Source organism: Rhincodon typus, chromosome 7 (assembly GCF_021869965.1).
Source record: "Rhincodon typus isolate 14 chromosome 7, sRhiTyp1.1, whole genome shotgun sequence".
NCBI classification, from domain to species: domain Eukaryota; kingdom Metazoa; phylum Chordata; class Chondrichthyes; order Orectolobiformes; family Rhincodontidae; genus Rhincodon; species Rhincodon typus.
In genome coordinates, this window is record NC_063338.1 from 1502905 (window position 1) to 1524490 (window position 21586).

The 21586-nt window shown below is 42.2% G+C and overlaps 1 pseudogene; it reads right to left on the reverse strand.

Annotated features, from left to right (window-relative positions):
* Window positions 1-688: 688 nt before the first annotated feature.
* LOC125483458 overlaps window positions 689-21586 on the reverse strand; it is a 26399-nt pseudogene continuing 5501 nt past the window's right edge.

A 21586-nucleotide genomic window follows, 5' to 3' on the forward strand; every position in this document is an offset into this window, starting at 1 on the left:
ATCCCCATTCTGTTGCCTTTGCAATGACTTGTCAACCAATCCGAACTCTGTTCCCTTAGCAATGGCCTTCTGAACACATCCCCAGTCTATTCCCCTTTCAAAGGCCAGTGAACCGAAACGTACTCTGTTGTCCTAGCAATAGCAGATTTGGAGAGTGTGAAGTGAGTGGAAGAGAGGGAGATTGGGAGGTAAAGAATGTGCAGGAGTGACAGACAATGAAGGAGAATGGGGGAGGGAAAGACATTGAAAAAAAAGCACAAACAATGGAGGAAGAATGAGAGAGAAGGACATTGTGAGAGTGCGAGGGAGATATGGAGAGAACGTTAACAAGGGAGAGAGATGAATTCTGCCGAGGCCAGGTAAGAGCGGGTGACCCAAAGGTGAAAGCAAGGACAACTCTTGAGCTCGGCCCTGGTCCCCTCCTCTCCCCTGAGGACCAGGACTTGGGGCTGAGTCTACCTCTCTCCAGCTCAGCTTTTCCAACACAAAGACAAACAACAATATTGTTCACTCTGCTGCTTGGCACTTTTAATGAACATTTTTATTATTTACAAAATATTTGTAAATAGAGTTATGGATACAGTCAGTGGAATGGTACATTTTCTCACTGCCCCCTGAGTTGAGAGGAACATTGAAATATGTCCCTCTAAGCCCCTATGGGATGAGGTTGGACAAAGCAGCATCACACTCAGTCTGTTGCATTAGTGACAGGCTGCTTCATTGCTGAACCATTGAACTGAAATGAGAAAATCCCCGATGGATTGATTGAGTGAATTTGGGTAAAAGGATATTTCAGCACATTCTTCAGCTGCTGTCTGAAATTAGTCTGGGTCATGGTATAAATCACGGTGTTTGTGCAGCAACTAAGGAGCTGCAGCATGAAGCCCAATTCCTGCACAAACCAATCGAGATACATGGACTTGTATCCCAAAAACCACACCCGGTTCCATATAGAAAACACCATTAGCATTGACCATAACAGGATGAAATTAGCAGAAATCACAAACAGTAAAATGATGGATTTCTTTCGATTTTGCATTTCTGTGTCACACTGAATGTCCCCATTGGTGTGAACCTGGAGTTTCCTGCGGGCTCTGCTGGTCACTAAAATGTGTCTGACGGTGAAAACATTGAGCAGCAGAATCAGGAGAAATGGGAGTGTCGGGGTTAGAATGTGGTGAAGGAACTCGATTGTGACCCAGAACAGACAGTAGTTAACAGCATCTATTACATCACAAAACCAGGGGGCGTTCCCCAGCCGATATCAACCTGTGAGCATAAAATACCAGAAAATGTTCTTTAAACAGCTCAGCACAGTCACTGTTCCCAGAACCACAGCCACCGTTTTCTCAGTGCAATATTTACTTTTCAGCTTCTGGCAACAAATTGCCACAAATTGATCAAAGGTGAAAGTGACAGTGAACCAGACAGAACAGTCGGTGGCTGCATAAAGCAGGACGGCATGGATATTGCACACGAGAATGGAGAACCTCAGCAATTAAAACTGTTCCCGATAGACAATTGGAATGTGTCTCAATATCAGGTCGAGGATAATGACCAGTAGATCTGCCACTGCCATGGCCACCAGGTAATGATGGAGACATGGAGACAATCCACAAACTTTATAAAGTAGGACGTAGATTGTCACTATGTTAACTGTGAGGAAGGTAAACAAATAAGTTATACATCAACTTGGAGGCAAAGTTACCCATTTGATTGAGGACAGAGTGAGATTTTCACATGTCACTAAATTCAAAGTTTTATTGAAATAATTGGAACTGAAATAACAAATGGTAAAGTCTGAATTATTTTCAAAAATGTCACCTAAAATACCAGAAACCCTCAGCAGGCAGCATTTATTGCCCAGAGGGCAGTTAACATTGCTGTGGGTCTGGAGTCACATGTAGGCCAGACCAGGTAATGATGGCAGTTTCCTTCTCTAAAGGGATTTTTCCCGACAATTGATAATGAATTCATGGCTGTCATTAGATTCTAACTTCCAGATATTTATTGAATTCAAATTCCACCATCTGGCATGGTGGGATTTGAACCTGGGTCTCTGGATTAACAGTCCAGCGACAATACCACTAGACCATCACCATGTAATAGTGGGGATAATGTATTCACCCCTTTATTTGCCCGAGGAGACTTCAAAAGAGTGTCTCCTTCTCCTCAGAACAAGAGCTCTTCCCTCGGGGTCTTATATTTCGTTCAATTAACTGACGTCTGGCTGTTCACAAATAATGTCAGTTCTAGAATGTGATGGAGTCATAAATATTGACATCAAAGACAAAGGCCCTACTTTCCGTTAATTTTGGTGAAATCCAGTCAACCTCAGTGTTAATCTCTCCCCAAAATCAAATCAACTGGCACAAAAACAATAAGATTAAGCCAATGCCTTGATAATTTGATGTCAGATCCTCGTTTACTGTCATACAGATGTCACCCCTTATTTGGAGATCTGCTCCACCTCTTTTTCAGTTTTGTATAACACTCCTCAGTATAAAATGTTCTGATATTCAGTTTCAAAGTAGTTCACACTCTGGCCAAGTCTCTCCAATGCCATTAAATCATATCCATTTACCTCAATCTATACTTGAATTCTTCAGTCTTTTTTGAGAATATGACATACACTCACAGTGCCTTTCTTTCAGTTTTTTAAGCCATTATTTCCTGCTCCATTGACGCCTTTCTTCCTCATTTTGTCTGGCCAATAAACAGTGCGACATCGTTGTACTCACAGAATCAGACTTGATGGGTCATGTTTCATGAAGCATCATCTCAATCCCTGGATATATCCTGTCCCACAGACAGGACAGACCAACCAAGATGGTGGTACAGTGGTATACAGCCAAGAAAGGAGTTACGCTGGAATTCCCCAACATTGATTCCAGAACCCGAGACATCTCCTGGTAACAGGTCAAAGATGGTCACAGACATCTACTGGTCTCCACACCACGCCTTGGTCATAAAGCAGTTCTCCTCAATATTGAAAACAACTCAGAGCAAAGCATTGAGAGTGACAAGGACACAGAACATACCCAGGGTGTGACAAGCTTGGTGAAGGACATTGAAGTACCTCCACAAGCCGACCATTGACTGAGCAGGATGAGGCCTAAACTACACAGCAGCCAGACAGTAGGAAGCGATGAGTGAACCAACAAGAGGGAAACATTCCCAGCAAACTACTTGTCACAGATGTATCAGCCCCTAAAAGTATCTGTAGCAGTGTCCAACACGTGGTCCTGGCAGACGTAAAGTCCCATCCTTATACTGAAGATACCATCCACTGTGTCAGGTGGCACTTCATCCTGCGAAGTAGGTCATGCTTCTAAATGATCGAACAAATCGAAACTGGGCATCCATGAGGCACAGTGGGATGTCAACAGCTACAGCATCAATGACCTTTCCCCCTCCCCCACCATCGTAAAGTCAGAAGTAGGCTGTTTACTGATTATTCAAAAATGTTCAGCACTCTTCACAACTACACCTGTATTGAAGTAATCTATTCAGCCAATCAAGAATTTTAAATAGAAACAGAATGAGGTCATTCAGCCATTCGAACACGTTAATCTGCAATTGGAACAGATCTCTTCATCTCTCATGCCCGTTAGGCAGGAAATGAAAGGAAACATGCAGCCTTTCAAAGCTGCTACATAGGAATACAGGGAGGACTGGTTACTGATCCAGAAGCAGGAATAAATTAGGGATATATTAATCTTTATCAGTTTAGCAGAAGTAATGACTGCAGTGACACATTGGCCAGTGCTGGGTCGTCAACTATTTGCAACGACATAAACGGTTTAGATAAATGGAACAAATGCATTCTAACTAAATTTGTCAACTTCGCTAAGATAGGTAGGAAGGAAAGTTATCAGGAGGAGGTAAAAAAATTCTCTAAGTGGATAAGAAATGGACAACAATTTGGCAGATGGAATATAACATGGGTAACTGTGAACCTGTGATTTGTTCAGTAAGATTAAAAGGCTGTATTTTTCATAAATGGAGAGAGATTGCAGGATTTAGTGATAGTGTGTGTACTAGAGGGCTCACTCTGACGCGTTCAGACATTGGAAGTGTTGCTCTATTGCCCTGATAGTCTGCTCCCTGATGTTTCTAGTGGCTCCATTGCTTTCAGTGCAAATGGAATACTTTGATGTGGTTGGTTGCAGATCGGAAGTGGTGAGGGGGTGGATCTTTTGAGCCATGTATCAAGGGGGTGGTTTTTATCCGAGGGGCCATCTTTTCTTTCTACGTGGAGACCTGAAGACAATGGGAATGACTGATTCCTTCTGTGGCTGCTACCAGGAGAGCAGATATTAACCAAAATGACGTACTGTGTGATGTTATACTGTAAAATTAATAGAGTGAGAGTTTGGAGGGTACAATCACAAGAATGAGAACATAAAATAAAGGCATTGCAAGATTAGCTGAAGTGGTTAGTTATATCACAGTCTCAATCCCCCTCACAGACATAGCCCAGATACCATAAATCCGGATGTGATATATGTTCAGCATAGAGCATGTGCACAGGCCAGGCTAGTGTACTGCTCAATACAACCTGATAATCTGTCCGGGGTGGAACATTGTACAGACCACTTCAGTGCATTGATCTATACACGTAGAGTAGCTAACTGCCCAGCACGGAGAGCTGTGCAGACTACAACAGTGCATGGATCTATAAACCCAGACGAGGTATCTGCTGAGCACGCAGAGCTGTGTAGAGAACAGCAGTGAAATGATTTGTAAACATGGAGCAGTTACCCTCCCAGCCTGTAGAGCTGTGCAGATCAGAGCATTCCTCTGTAACACTGCTCAGCTGGGGAAACTTGCAGCTCATGCTGGAAGTGACAGGATTTGCATCTCCCATCTATTTACAGCCCTACATCTCTATTGTGTCATGACAAAGGGTGCTGTGTGTATGAAAATCACTGCCAGAGAGGGATGTTATTGGAATCAGTTTTAACACCAACAAATAGGAAAGGTTTGGGAAATAGACAGAGAGGGAGAGATTGAGTGACAGTGTCATGGAAGGATGTTTTCACAGGTTTCAGAATGCTGAAATGAAGACATTTCAATAGCATCTTGCAACATGGGCCAGTATTTCCAGAAATGATGGGTGAACGGGATTTTGGTGTGAGTTCAGATGATGGAGAGTCTAGGATATGCATTTATTCTGCAGCTTTATAACTGGTAGTGGGGTCAGCACAGTCTGCGGCTCACTGGGCTGAACCTAACAATAATTTGTCTCAATGTCACTTTCATTGTGTGTGACAGAGGGATCATCTGCATGAGGCTGAACTAAAGGTAAGTGTTGCCGTGTTCCCTCTGCTCCCTCACATTTACTGTGTGTCTGTCATAGCATCTACCTCTGAACAAGACTCAGGCTCCACTGCTCTCACTAATACATGCAGCACCATCCCTCTCTCTCTCTCACACACACCGACACAATACCCCCAACATGGTTATGGAATTTTCTAGAGAATACCACTTCTAGAATTTTCTGGATGATGTCAATTATAGAATATTCCAGATTATGTTGTCAGCTGTTCCTGGTTCAGGAAAATGTGAGTCCCCCAGTGTGCAACACATAAGGGGTTGCAGAGTTGCATTTTTTTTGTCCAAATCACATATGATTAAAGTCCATCATGAGGCCATTCAGCCCTTCAAACCTGCTCCAACATTCAATAAAATCGGGCCCGATCTGATGGTGTCCTGAGCTCCATGTTACAGGAACTTTCATTCATTGAACTCCCTGGGGTTCCTGTCACTGACCAGACAACATTCGGCACTCTTTACATCAGTTTTCTTCATGCATGTGTTTGACAGCCATTTCCCATGAGGATGGACTCTCCAAACAATATATTCCATCATCTTTACATTTTTATGTAATCGTAGGCATAGTTTGCACAGATCAATCAAAATATGCACTTATTTTGTGATTATCAATATCCAATCACAGCCATTAATTCTGGTTATTTCACTTGTCTCACCTTATTATGTTCAGCCTTGGTCTTTGACTATTTCTGTCTAAAGCAGTTTCATGGTCTTCCACTCAGTTGGCTGGATGGCTGGTTTGTGATGCAGAAGGAGGCCAACAGTGCAGGTTCAATTCCCACACTGTCAGAGGTTATCATGAATGGCCCCACTTTCTCAACCTCACCCTTTGCCCGAAGTGTGGTGACCCTCAGTTTAAATAAGTGGTCTCTCTCTAATTAGACAGCAGCCCCATGGTCCTCTGGGACTGTAGCAACTTTATTCAATTGCTTTTCGTGTTTGTGTTTTTAATACTTTTCTTACATTTCATTTATGTTTACATCGTATTCCTGGGTGTTCTGGTTATCAGCAGTTTCATTTTGTACCACTGCCAACATTTTCCCCTGCAATCCACATTCCTGCTCACTTCCGGATAACCCTTGACCCTGTTGTCATTCATAGAATCTATCTCTTGACATTTCAAAAACACTCAATGACACTGCCACCACTGCTCTCTGTGGGAGAAAGTTCAAAAGAATCATAAAATGCTGAAAAAAAAACAAATTTCATCACAGTGATAATTTGAAGATACCTTTCTTAAAAAAAAGGCAGAAACTATCCCCCAGCTGTAGTTCCCATTTTGGTTTACATTGCAACGTGTCAAGTTGGAAAGAAATATTGCTGCAGCTTGTAGCCAGTCTTACTGAGATCGCATCTGGGGGACTATGTGGAAAGGTGCTTTCGTCTCCTTAGCATTAAATGCTCCTTGATGGATTATTTACTGAATGGTAGGACACTGGGTAGCTTAGAAGAACAGAGGGATCTTCAGTAATTACTCACAGATTCCTGAAGTCAGCAAAACGTGTAAATAGGATAGTTAAGAAGGCATATGATACATTTGCTTTCATCAGTATTGGCATGGAGTGTAAGAGCAAGGAGGTAATGTTGGAGTTGTACAAAATGTTGATCAGGCCACAGCTGGAGTACTGTGTGCTGTTCTCGTCACCTCGTTACAGGAAAGATATGGTAGCACTCGAGGAGGTACAGAGGAGTTTCAGAGGGAGTACAGAGGAGAGGGAAACATGATTGAGATGTATAAGATTATGAGGGGTATGGACAGGGTGAATAGAGAGCAGGTGTTCTCCTTGGTTGAGACATCAATAACCACAGGGCATAATTTTAGTGTAAGGGCCATGTGGTTAAGAGGGGATTTGGGAAAATAAATCTCACCCAATGGGTGTTGGGAATCTGGAATGCACTGCCTGGGAAGGAAAAGGAGGCTGGAAAGAACACAACCTTTTAAAAAATAGATGAGTACTTCAAACATCATGACATTCAAGGATATCTGGACGGATTGCACTTGAACTGGAGAGTGTCCAATATCCTCGTGGGGAGATTTGCTAGTGTTACCTAGGAGGGTTTAAATTAGTTTGGCAGCGGGTTGGAACTCTGAATCAGAGAGGGGCTATTGAGAAGTCGGGGAAAATACGTTAGTCATCAAAAGAAGTTTACTATTCAGGATAGCCAGGGGCACAGTAAAGGGAGGGAAAAGACTTCTGGTTTAAAGTGCATTTATTTCAATGCATGAGGCCTGACTGATTAGGCAGATGAGCTCAGAGCATGCATTGGCTCTGGAGACTGGGACATTATAGTCGTAACAGAAACATGGCGAAGAGAAGGGCAGGATTGGCAGCTCAGTGTTCCAGGATGCAGAAGCTACAGGCGTGGCAAAGGATGGGGAGTTGCCCTTTTCCATAGAATTTCCATAGAACCCTTACAGTGTGGAAACAGGCACTTCGGCCCAACAAGTCCACACTGACCCTCAGAGCATCCCACCCAGACCCATTCCCCAAACCAACCTCACGTACAACGGAGGACATAATAACAGTGCTTATAGAGGATATCCTTAAGGAATAATCAAATGAGGCCATTTGGTTAGAACTTAGAAACAAGAGGGGATAGTCACTCTGTTGGGACTGTATTCTTGACCCCCACATAGCCAGCAGGTATGAGAAGAACAGATGTGTTGAGAGATTGCAGATACGTGCAGGAATAATACAGTAGTATTGGTTGCAGATTTTAATTTCCCCTGTATTGACTGGGCCACACAGAGTGTTAAAGGACTGGACGGCATGGAATTTGTCAAATGTGTCCCAGAAAGTTTCCCAAGTCAATATGTAGATGGCCCTACTCAGGAGGGTGCAACACTGGATCTCCTCTTAGGAAACAAGTAACTGAAGTGTCAGCTGAAGAACACTTTGTGTCCAGAGACCATAACTTCCTTAGTTTTAACATAGTTATGGAAAAAGATAGGACACGTCCACAGGTTAAGGTGCTGAATTAGAGCAGGGCCAATTTCAGGGCCATTAGGCAGGATCGAGCAGAGGTCGATTGGGTGAGCCTGTTTGTGGGAAAAGCAACGACTGGCAAATGGGAAGCTTTTAAAAGTGTGATATCAAGTGTCCAGGGACCGTATATCCCTGTTAGGGTGAAGGGAAAAGCTGACAGGTTTAGGGATCCCTGGTTGACGAGGGATATTGAGGCTCTGGTCAGGAAAAGGAAGAAGGCATACAATGCACTTAAGGTATCGGGCTCAAGTGAATCCTTAGATGACTATAAAAAGTGTAGGAGCACACTCAAGAGTGAAATTAGAAGAGTAAAAAGAGGGTATGAGATGGATCTGGCATATAAGGTTAAAAATAATCCCAAGAGGCTCTATAACTATATTACAAGTACAATGGTGGCTAGGGAGTGAGTAGGTCCCCTTAAAGATCAGCATGGCTGTCTATTTGTGGAGCCACAGGTGATGGGGGAGATTTTTAATGAATATTTCTCCTCAGTGTTTACGGAGGAGCGAATCATGTATACTAAGGGAAAAAAGAGAAATGAGTGGGGATGTTTTGGACCGCATACACCTAACCACAGGGAAGGTGTTTGCAGCCTTGAAGCGCATTAGGATGGATAAATCCACTGGGCCTGATCAGTTCCATCCTTGGATGTTGTGGGAGGTTAGGGAAGAAATTGCTGAGGCCTTTTCAGACATATTTGCTTCATCTTTAGCCTCTGGTGAAGTTCCAGAAGACTGGAAGTTGGCTAATGTTGTTCCATTGTTTAAGAAAAGGTAGGAAAGTCAAGCCAGGGAACTGTGGGCCAGTAAGCCTGACATCAGTGGTTGGCAAATTATTGGAGAGAATACTGAGGGACAGGATCAACCATCATTTGGATAGTCAAGGTATGATTAGGAATAGTCAGCATGGATTTGTGCACAGGAAGTCATGCCTGACAAATTCTTTAGAGTTTTTCAAAGACATAACCAGGAAGATTGATGAGGCTAGGGCAATGGATATTGTCAATATCGACTTTAGTAAGGCCTTTGACATGATCCCGCTTGGCAGGCTAGTCATGAAGATTAGGTCGCATGGTATCCAGGGAGAGCTAGCTGATTGAATTCAAAATTGGTTCGATGGTAGGAAGCAGAGCGTGATGGTGGAAGATTATTTCTCAGACTCGAGGCCTGTGATTAGTGGTGTGCCACAGGGGTTGGTGTTGGGATCTTTGTTATTTGTTATTTACATAAATGATCTGGACGTGAATGTACAAGGTATGATTAGTAAGTTTGCAGATGATACAAAATTAGGTGGTATTATTGATAGTGAGGAAGGTTATCAAAGATTAAGAGGGATCTTGATCAGATGGGGAAGTGGGCTGAGGATTGGCAAATGCAACTAAATACAACTAAGTATGAGGTGTTACACTTTGGAAAGTCAAACCATGGTAGGACTTATACAGTAAATGGTAAGGTCCTGAGGAGTGTTGTGGAACAGAGGGACCTAGGAATACAAGCACGTGGTTCCTTGAAAGCAACGTCACAGGTGAACAAAGTTGTGAAGAAGGCATTTGGCATGCAGGCCTTCATTGGTCAAGGCATTGAGTATAGGAGTTGGGACATTATGTTCAATTTGTATAAGTCGTTGGTGAGGCTGTGCTTGGAGTATTGTGTACAGTTTTGGTCACCCTGTTATAGGAAAGATATAATTAAACCGGAAAGTGTGCAAAGAAGATTCATGAGGATGAGGCAAGGACCGGTAGGCCTGAGTTATAGGGAGAGATTGGTCTGGATAAGACTTTATTCCTTGGAATGTAGGAGAATGAGTGTTGACCTTATTGAGGTATATAAAATCATAAGGGGCATAGACAGGATGAATATGTATAGTCTTTTTCCTAGGGAGAGGGAATTGAAAACTAGATGGCATAGGTTTAAGGTGAGAAGGGATAGATTTAAGAAGGACCTGAGGGGCAACGTATTCATGCAAAGAGTGGTGTATATATGGAATGGGCTCCCTGAGAAAGTGGTTGAGGCAGGTACAATAGCAACAGGAGTGAATGCTGAGGCACTGTTCCCCAAGTGTGTGTGTCTAGATCTAGCAGACACTGTTTAAAAACGTGGGCTATCCCATTTCAGGTTGTGCAAAGGAGGTATCTGGAAATGTCTTCCCCAGGTAGCAGTCAGGGCTGACTTTTATAGATATTTGATTGAATAGAGAACCAACGCTTATGTTCAACAGGTTTAATGTGCTGAAAGGTCTATGTATGTTTCTTATTGTAGTGTCCTTGTGTCACAAAGGGGAGGTCATTTGGTATAAGAGAACACACTTTTAAATTAACAGCTCTCCCATTTAAGTTTGAGAAAAGGATATCCCTTTCTCTTTAGTGTTGTAGTATCTGTAGTGTTCTGATCCTTAGGGAGCAGCAAAGACTGGGTTATTGAAGATATTCAAGGCTGAGCTTGACTGATCTTTGCTGGGCAGGAGAGTCAGTGTTTATTGAGAACAGAGAAGGAAGGGCTGTTCAGCCACAGTCTGATCAACTGTGATGTTCCGAAGCGTGCAGCAGGCTAGGGGACTCAAATAGCCAACAACTACTTGCTTCTCATGTGTTACCTCAGATAGCTCGTAACTCACTCAATTCCACATGGCTTCCAGAGGTATAGGAAGACCCAAATCAGCCAGTCAAGGGTGTGACGTTGACAGGAGATGACCATTCTGCCCCTCTAAGGAGTTAAATAGGAATAGAATGGAATCATTCAGTTTTTTGTATACATTACACAGCACAGGAGGAGGTCATGCAAATTTTCTATGTTGCTACACAGGAACAGGAGAACCCTGGGAAGCTAACAGGAAATGGAAAGTATGGAGAAATGTTCAGTTTTAAATTGTAAAGTTATGATTAACAAATTGCTTCAGAGATCAAAGATACGCAATCTATACCAATGGTTTTCATGAAGGGATTGATTGAATTGGAGCTCAATTAGATCATCCAACAAGATAGTTATTCAATACGATGTGAATTGGAGGCACAGACTCTGCAAAGGATACAGACAGGGAGGTTAGTGTGCAAAATTTCAGCAAAAATAGTATATCATGGGTTATGGGAAGTTTGTGCTGCGACAGGAAGATAACTCAACAGTAAATTACTTAAATGTAGAGAGATCGCAGAACTCGGTGGTAGTTAGGGCTTTGTGTTTTTTGGCTTATGAATCACATAAACTTAGTCTGCAGGTGTAGTAAGTGATTAGGAAGGTATATGGAATGATGTTGTTTCATCCAAAGAGCATTGAATATTACATGTTAGGGATATTTACCCACATCTGTGCAGAGAATTTGTGAGACAGCATCTGATGCATATTATCTGAAGTTTTGATGTACTATATTGAAACAAAAATGCATAATTGGTTTTGAAGCAGTTTCAGGATATTTCACTTCATTTATTCCCGGAATGAAGGTCTTATATTATGAAGGTGTAACAGGTTACCCTGGGAATGAAAGGCGATCTTATTGAATCATACAAGATCTTGAGGAGAGTGGATCAGGTGGTTACCCGATGGGTTTCTGTTCTTCCTGCAAAGAACAATACAGCACAGGAACAGGCTCTTCGGCCCATCAAGGCTGTGCCGATTGTAATCCTTATTTAGACCAACTACCTATTGCCCATGCGCAGTTTCTATATCTCTGTTCACCTCCTGTTCATGTGTCTATCAAGAAATGTCTTAAATATTGCTGCTGTACCAGCTTCCACCACCTCCACTGGCAGTGCCTTCCGGGCACGCATCACTCTCTAGGTGAAACATTTTCTCCGCACTTCTCCCTAAGCCTCCACCATCTCACCTTGAACCTGTGCCGTCTTGGAGTTGACCTCTCCATCCTGGGAAAAAGCCTCTGGCTCAGCCATGCACCCTATCTATGCCTCTCATAAATTTGTAGAGAGTATCCACATGAATCACGTTTCACCATATTAATTTCCATCGGTCAAAGTTCCGAATATAACTCACATGATCCACACAGCAAAGTAGATGGTGTGATGGGATGTAGCAAATTCTGTCATTGTCAGTACATTCATGTTGCAATGTGATAATATCCTGTCAGAAAACTGCCATCCCTTAGGGACAAATCCTCACTGAGTCTGGAAGTGTGGTTTGGACAGGGAACGGGGATTTGAAAATGTCACTGAGGCTTATTTTGGAAATCTCTGCTGCACATGGACTTTTCTCCACATTATATTCATTCTGCCAATAACTTGTCCACTCAGTGAACCTCTCCATATTTGTTTACAGCCTCTTCGGTCATCCTCACAGCTTTCTCCCCCACCCAACATGGTTCTTGTCAGTGAACCTGGAGACATTATGAAGACACATTGAAGATAGGAGGACAAGTTGGCCATTCAGCCATTTGAGCCTGTTGCCTCATTCAATACGATCAAAGCTGTTCGTTGAGCTTGATTCTCAAATCCCACCCTCCTCCTATATCCATTGGTCCCTTTTAGACGCAAGAACAAAAGGGTGTTTGCATAGTTCAAACATTTTGTTGTTAGGTTTTGCACCTTTATTGAGTGGGCTCATTTCAGTGATAAACCAGTTATTTGTTGCTAACTGTGAAATCTGCTTGACTCGATCCTACCACTGAGCCAGACCCAGTCTGCGACCTACATCATTGGCCATTTCACCAACCTATTACATTTAGTACTTGTTGTAACCATAAGAGGAGTGGGACAAGAAAAGGAAACAGTGACTGCTCCAGCATTGCTTGGAAGAGGAATGAGGAGAAATTCTCAAAGTGTTTGAGTGGGAACTAACTTCCCAGTAGTTGGTGTTGGCTAGATCTTTAAATTATATCGAGGCTACTTACTTTGGTTTGGACGTGGAATCAGAATTAACTTGCATGTAGAAGACAGAGGGTAGTGGTGGATGGGCGTTTCTCAGGCTGGAAGTCTGTGGCTAATGGTGTTCCACGGGGACACGTACTGGGACCTCTGCTGTTTGTGATGTATATAAATGACTTGGATGAAAATATAGATGGGTCGGTTAGTAAGTTTGCAGACGACACAAAGATCAATTGAGTTGTGGATTGTGTAGAAGGTTGTCAAAGGGTACAACGGAATATAGACCAGTTGCAGATATAGGTGGAAATATGGCAGATGCAGTTTAATCTGCATAAATGTGAAGTGGTGCATTTTGGGAGATTAAATCTTAAGGTCAAGTATACAATTAATGGCAGGAATCTGAACAGCACTGATGTACAGAAGGATCTTGAGGTTCGAGTCCATTGCTCCCTGAAAATGGCCACGCAAGTAGATTAGTTGGTAAAGAAGGTGTATGGCATGCTTACCTTTATTGGTTGGGGAATTAAACACAAGAGTCAGGAAGTCATGTTGCAGCTTTATAAGACTTTGGCTAGGTCATACTTAGAGTATTGTGTTTATTTCTGGTCAGCACATTATAGGAAGGATGTGGAGCCTTTGGAGAGGGTGCAGAAGAAGTTTACCAGGATGCTACCTGGATTAAAGAGTATGAGCTCTAAGGAGATGCTAGAAAAAACTTGGGTTCTTTTCTCTTGAGCGGCGGAGGTGGAGGGGAGTCTTGATAGAAATCTATAAAATTGTGAGATGCATAGATATGGTTGACGGTCAGAATCTTTTTCCAAAAGTTGGAATGCCTAATACTATGGGGGACATGCATTTAAGGTGAGAGGCAGAAAGTTCAAAAGAGACGTGAGAGGCAAGTTTTTTACACAGTGGAAGGAGTCTGGAACACACTGCCAGGGATGGTTGTTGAGGCAGATACAATACGGGCACTTAAGGGACTTTTAGATAAGCACATGAATAAGCAAGGAGGGAGGATTATGGAACAAGGTTCGGCAGAAGGCATTAATTCATTTGGTGTCATGTTCGTCACAGCATTGTGGGCCAAAGGGTCCGTTCCTGTTCTGTGCAGTTCTATGTTCTTTGATTTTCAGTTGACAGGTGAATCAAAGATAGTGGTGCATGGAGACAAAAGTGCAGCTGGGACAACAATAGAATGAGTCACAATCATATTTACCGGTGGAGTAGTGACAAAGTGTTGAATGTGCTCATGCTCCTAAGTCCTCTGTTCTGATCTTCTATTCAGCCCTTTGAATATGCTACATGGCGGCAGTTCAAGCCCACTTGCATTGTTAGGTGTAGGTTTGAAAATGTTCTTGGCAAACCTAGGCTGAAGCAGGAAGAGCCTCCTCATCCCTCTTTTCAGGCCTTCCCTCTCGGCAACTTCTCATCCAGATGTTGGTCATGCTGCAGGCGCAGATTCATTGTGAATACAGCCCCCATACCTCATGCGGCGTTAGCTCAATCAAGCCCACTGGTCTCCCTGAATGCAGCATTGCACCATGATTTACAGGAAAATAACCACTTACTTTCAGAACATCATATTATAGGAAATAGGAACAGAATCCTGTGCCCTGTAATTCAATAAGAATGTGGCTGATCTGCTGCAGGGATCAACACCTCTTTCTTGCCAACTCCTTGTATCCCTCAACTCGCTGATTTGTCAAACACCCATCCAGCTCGTCTGTAAATACTTTCGGTGATCTCACCTCCACAAGTCTTTGGGTAAGGAAAAGGTTTTAAATCAACGTTGCTTATTCTGTATTTATGCCCCCCAAGTTTGAGGCTTCATAGAATCCCTATGGTGTGGAAACAGGCCCTTTGGCCCAACAAGTCCACACCAATCCTCAGAGCACCCACCCAAACCCATCCCCCAATAACCCACCTAACGTACAAATCCCTGAACACTATGGACAATTTAGTATGACCAATCCACCTAGCCTGCATATCTTTGGACTGTGGGAGGAAACCAGAGCATCTCGAGGAAACCCACGCAGACATGGAGAGAATGTGCAAACTCCACATAGACAGTCGCCCAAGGGTGGAATTGAAGCCGGGTCTCTGGCACTGTGAGGTAGCAGTGCTGACCACTGTGCCACTGTGCCACCGTGCCACCTAAGACTCTGCTCATTCATGGAAACATCTTCTCAACACTTACCTCATCAAGCCCCCTCTGTATGTCTCAGTAATATCATCCCTCATTCATTTCAACTATAATGAATAAACACTTAACTATTTCAGACATTCTTGATAATTCAATACTGGCCTAATGAACCAACCTAGTTACTTGCTGTACCAGCGTGCTAACTTTATGTTTCATACACAGGAACACCCCAATCCCTTTGTAGTGCACTTTCTTTTTGATTCCTCTCCATTAAATAACGGCCTGCCTTATAGGTTTCAGTGCCAAAGTGTATGGCGTCATACATTTTTAACAATAAATTCCATCTGCCAATCATCTGCCCACTCACTGGCCTTATCTGTATCCACTTTCAGATTCCTTACATCCTTATTGTAACATGCCCTCCCACATATGTTTGTGTTATACACAAACTCAATATATTTTGTACTCAATCCCTTCAAGACATCTGAAGACATTCTGATGTCTTCAAGACATCAGAATAGATTCTAAACTTCTGATGCCATTGGACTGATATTTGTGGTACTCCAGTAGATACATCCTTCTAACCTGGTAAAGCCCATTAATCCAGACTCTTTATCTTCTGTATGTTAACCAATCTCAATTCCATGCTAATACATTATTCATTATACTGTGAGTTCCTGTCTTGTGTAAGAACCTTTATTTTGTGGTACCTTATAGAAAACCTCTGGAAAGCCAAATAAACTGTCTACCAGTTCCCCTTCATGTGGTCTGCTTTTAACATTTTCAGGTACCTCCAGCAAAATTTTGCATGACTTTACAGGGCAAAACATAACTTCCCTTTCACAAAGCCATATTGACTCTGATTGCGTTAAACTTTTCTAAATGGGCTGCAATTCCTTCCCTAATAATGGACTGTAGCAGATTCCCAACAATAATGTTAGGTTAAATGGCCTACAGATTCCTGCTTTCTGCCTGGCTCCTTTCTTGAAGCTGGAAGTGTTGACTGGATGATATCGACAAAAACACAGAAGTCAGTCTACAACCAATTAGATTATCTGCAAGTTGCATCAAGAAACAGCAGACTGCAATGGTTACAATAAAGACAATGGGGGCTGACACCATTCCTGCAATAAAACTATAGACTTGTGCTGCATAACAAGCCGTGCTCCTGGGGAAACTGTTTCATGCCAGCTCCAACTCTGATGTCAACTAAAAATGTGGAAAATTGCTCAACTATACCCAGTCCCTTAAGAGGAAAATAACTACAATCTGATGAGTTGCCACACTGTCAGTCTCATCACGATAGTCAAATTGGTGGAAGTTCTTTTTGACAAAGGTGTTGAGCAGCCCAGAAATAACCTGTTTAGTGTGATTTCCAACAGGTCCCCATGTGGAGATGATGCTGTAGTGGAAATGTCACTGGATTACTAATCCAGACCGGGCTAATTTTCTGGCAGCTAGTGGAAGTTAAAAGCAATTAATAAAATGTCGAGATCTAAAATCTGGTGTCAGTAATAATGATCTTAAAACCAATGTCAATTATAAACACCAATTTGCTTCACTAATGACTTTCAGGAACCAAATCTATTGTGCTTCCCTGTGACTCCAGATGCACAGATATGTGGTAAACTCTTAAATGGTCTCTGGAATAGCCAAGGAAGACACTCAATTTTATTGAACTGCTGTGAGGTGTTAAAGGATAAAACTAGACAGAGCACCTGGCACCAGCGTCGGTATTGGAAAAGGCTACAGGAAACACAATCTTGTCGACCCCGCAGAAGCCTCTTTCCTAACATCTGACAGCTTGTGACAACATTTACAGAGCTTTCCCACAGACTACACAGAAACATCAGGAAGCGAGTAGGCCACTCAACCCATTGATTCTCCGTCATTTCTAGTTCATGGTCGAACATCTCCTCAATGCACTTTTCCCACACAATGTGCATATTCCTTAATGTGATTAACCATTAGAAAAATATAAAATAAATTGATCTGCAGTAGTCACTTCAGTCCATCAAATTAGCTCCCTCAATCAATATAATGATGGCTTATTCTCTATCTCCACATTATATTCTGCCTGTCCTATATCCTTTTAGTGTCTAGAAATCCTTATTTATATTCAGTGCCTTCTATGGTAGAGAATTCCCCAGGTTCATCAGTCTCTGAGCGAGTCTTTTATTCTCACCTCAATGCAGATTGACCTGCCTGTACCTAATACTGTGGCCCTTTGTTTTAGATGTCCCAGCCAGGGGAATTATCATCCCTGCTTTCAATCTGTCTCGCCCTGTCAGAGTTTTATATAGTTCACTGAGATCTTCACTCATCTTACTAAATCTCATGGAATACAGGCCCAGTCAAACCAATCTCTGCTCACACAACAAGCCTATTATCACAGAAATCGGTCTGGTCATCCTTTGCTGCATTCTCCCAACGTCAAGTTTGTCCTTCATGAGGTAAGGAGGCCAAAACTGCACATAGTACTGCACAATGTTCAGATGAGGTCTCAACAAGGCCCCTTACAGATGCAGTATGACAACTGTACAGCTGTACTCAAATCCTCTTGAAATGAAGGTCAACGCTCTACTTATCTTCCTAACTGCTTTCTAACTGCTTTCTACTCCTGTAGTATTTCTTTCAATAACTGGTGTACAAGGAAATCCAAGGAGATCCAGGTCCTTTTCAGTGTTACTGCTACCCACTTTGCGGGTTGATGTACACTGGTCGGCATGCTAATGTCAATCCCACTATTGACTTCTGGCTTCAGAGGTCGCTGCCCTGCATGGACCTCAGGGGTTTGTGCAGAAGAAAACAATAAAAAGGAGCAGATGTCCCTTTATAGGTCAACAATTTTCAACAAATTCCTTTTCAAATGGTAGACTGCCTTTCAATGTATTGCACCAAAGTGCACAATGTCACATCTATTCATGTTGCTCTTCACCTGTCACGTATTTGCCCATTCACTCTACTTGCTTCAATCACCTTGGAGCTTTGTTACGTTCTCCTCACCACTCACAATCCTACATAGTTTAGTGACCTCAGCAGACTTGGAAATATTGCATTTGATTCCCTCAATCAAATGTTTGATATATATTGTCAATAGCTGGGGTGCAAGCTCCTAATGCTGTGATACCCTGCATGCATTCCACTCCACAAAAAATTGCATCATTCTTACTCACTGTTTCCTGTCAGCTCTCCCATTCTAAAACCATGTCCATTTATTAGTCACAAATCCCATAAGATTTGATTTTGTACACTTGGCTCGGGATATTATCAAAAATCTTTCGAAAATCCAAATGCATTGCATCCATTGCTTGTCCATAATTTATCTACCAGTCTGTTTCTCAAATATGCTTCCTATTTCATTAATCTATGTTGACTTTGTCTGTGCTTATTACTTTCATTCCCAATAATTTCTCTAAAACTGTATTTACTAATTTCATTCTACTGTATCCCTTTCTTCTCACCACAATTGGGTTTCCAAGTACTATTGAGACTTTTTTATTGTTTTCTTCTGTGAAGACAGAACTGAAGTAATTGCTTCATAGTTCTGCCATTCCCCTGTTCTCCGTTCTCCAGTTTCAGACTGAAATGAAGCTGCACTTGTTTTCTCTTACATTTCCCATTGGCGTACTTTTAGAAGCTATTACAGTTCACTCTTACAACACTTGTTAATATACTCTTCAGAAACCCAACAATTCCTGTCTTAAGCTGCTCAATGATCCAACTTCACAATCATACAATCACAGAAACATAGACTCTGTACCGTCAGAAATATAGCGCGATCTACTTAAGTCCCACATTCCTACACAAAGCCCATTGCTGTGAATGTTATGACACTTCAAGTGCTCATCCAAGTGCTTTTTAATGGTTGTGAGGTTACCCACAACAACTGACATCTCACAGAATGCATTCCTGACCCCAATACTCTCTGGGTGAAAAAAAACAATCCTCAAATCCTCTCTAAACCTTCAACCCTTCACTTTAAAAGTGTGCTCCCTTATTCTCGGCCCTTTGACAAAAAAGGAACAGTTGCTTTCTATCCACCCTGTCCATTATACTTCTGAATTACATCCCCTCAGTCTTCTCTGCTTCAAACAACTCAAGCTTATCCAGCCTATCTTCATAGCTGATATGCTCCATCACAGGGAGCATCCTGTTGAATCTCTTCTGCACTCCTCCAGTGCAATTACATCTTTCCTGTAATGTGGTAGCCAGGATTGCACACAATATTGCATCAGTGACATAAACAAAGTCCTGTATAGTTTTTATAATTTAGGCCTCAATGAATAAAGGCCATACTTCCGGTCCCATATGCCTTCTTAACTCGTCTGTTACCCTATCCAGTCACTTCGAGGACCTGTGGAGAAACACTCTGAGTTTCATATTTGCAGCCATTCATTGAGTATACCCTGTCTTGCTCTTCTTCCAAAGTGCAGCATCTCACATTTATCAGGTTTAAATTACATATGCCATTGATCTGACAATTTGACCATTCCACCTGTGCCTTCCTGTAACATAAGAACTTCCTCCTCACTGCAAACCACCTGGCTAATCTTTGTGTCAAACACAAACTTACATATCACGCTGCCCATTCCCCTCCACATACAAATCTACATCATTTATGAATACCGCAACTAGTAAGGGTCACTAAACTGATCCTTTTATTCATTCACAGTATGAGTGTCTCTGGCTAGTCAGCATTTATTGCCTGTCCCTAATTTCCCAGAGGGCAGTTCAGAGTCAACCACATTGCTGTGGGTCTGGAGTCACATGTAAACCAGACCAGGTAAGGATGGCAGTTTCCTTCCCTAAAGGACATTAGAGAACCAGATGGTTTTTTCCTGACAATTGGCAATGGATTCGTGGTCATCATTAGATTCTTAATTCCAGATAATTTCCAGATATCTGCCGTGACAGGTTTGGAACCCAGGTCCTCAACACATTATCTGTGTTTTTGGATTAACAGTCCACTGATAATACCACTCGGCCATTGCCTCCCAGTGGATCCCTGTGGTACACCACCAGACATTTTCTTCCAGTCGCACAACAGCCTTCTATCACCATGCTCTGTCTCCTGTCATAAAGGCAATTTTGGGCACAACTTGCCAAGTTACCCTTGGTACCAAGAGATTTTACTTTACCAGTTTCTCATGTGGGGCTTTGTCAAAGGTCTTGCGGAAAAACCGCATAAACGGCCTTCTCGAAAAAAATTCGTTAGGCATGAGTTCTCTCTGATAAAATCATGCTGATTATTCCTGATCAAACTTTGCATCCCTAAAAGGAAATGAATTTTCTCATTGCGTATTTTCTCCAATAGTCTCCCTAACACTGATCAAATGCGCACTTGTCTCTGGTTGCCTGGTCTACTTTCACCACCCTTTCTGTAACGTGGAATGACGTTAGCTGTTCTCCAGTCTTCTGGCACCTCCTCTGTGACCAGATTCTACATAAAAAAATGGTTAAGGGCCTTTCTTCTCGTGTTTCTAACAGCAGCCTGAGATACAACTCATCCAGACTTGGGGATTTGACCAGTTCTGTACTAACCAAAGCCATCAATCCCTGCTGGCATCTTATATCAATCTGTTCAGGAACTTCACATTCCATCTTCTCGAATTCTGCATTTTCATCCTCCTTCTCCCAAATAAAACAGATGTGAAATACTCAGGTAACAATTTATCAACATTCTCCAGCTTCACACACAGATTGCCCCCTTAGTTTCTAATTGGCCCAAATTGTTCCCTGGTAATTCTGTTTCGTTTGAAGTATTTGTAGAATATCTTGGAATTCTACCTAATCTTGCCTTTATGCCCCTCCATTAGTTGATCCCCTCTGTGTGAATTTTCTAAGTTTCATTACAATCACCTCTCTTTCTTTGAATACCAACAGAATACAGGCCGAGTTCCCTCATCAGACAATTTTACCATCTGAGGGATTAATCTGGAGAATGTCCATTGCACATTCTCTGTGGTCAGTATATTATTTCTTAGATTGGGACACCAAAACTGTACACAAAGCTCCAGGCACAGTCTCACCAACACTTGATGCCACTGTTGCAGGACGTATTTACTTCTATATTCCGATTCCCTTTAAATGAAGTTAAACCCTAACTTTTAACATGTATTTGCATATGATTCTCCCAATACCATTTTTTGAAATTTTGAGTCCTTAATAAAATTCACCTGAATATCCAACTGTACCATATCCATAGGCTCTCAGTTGTCTATGTCTGCAAAAAAATCTTCAAAACATTCAAAAAAAAGTTTGTCAATTATGATATAACAGAGATAACAAGGTGTAGAGCTGGATGAACAC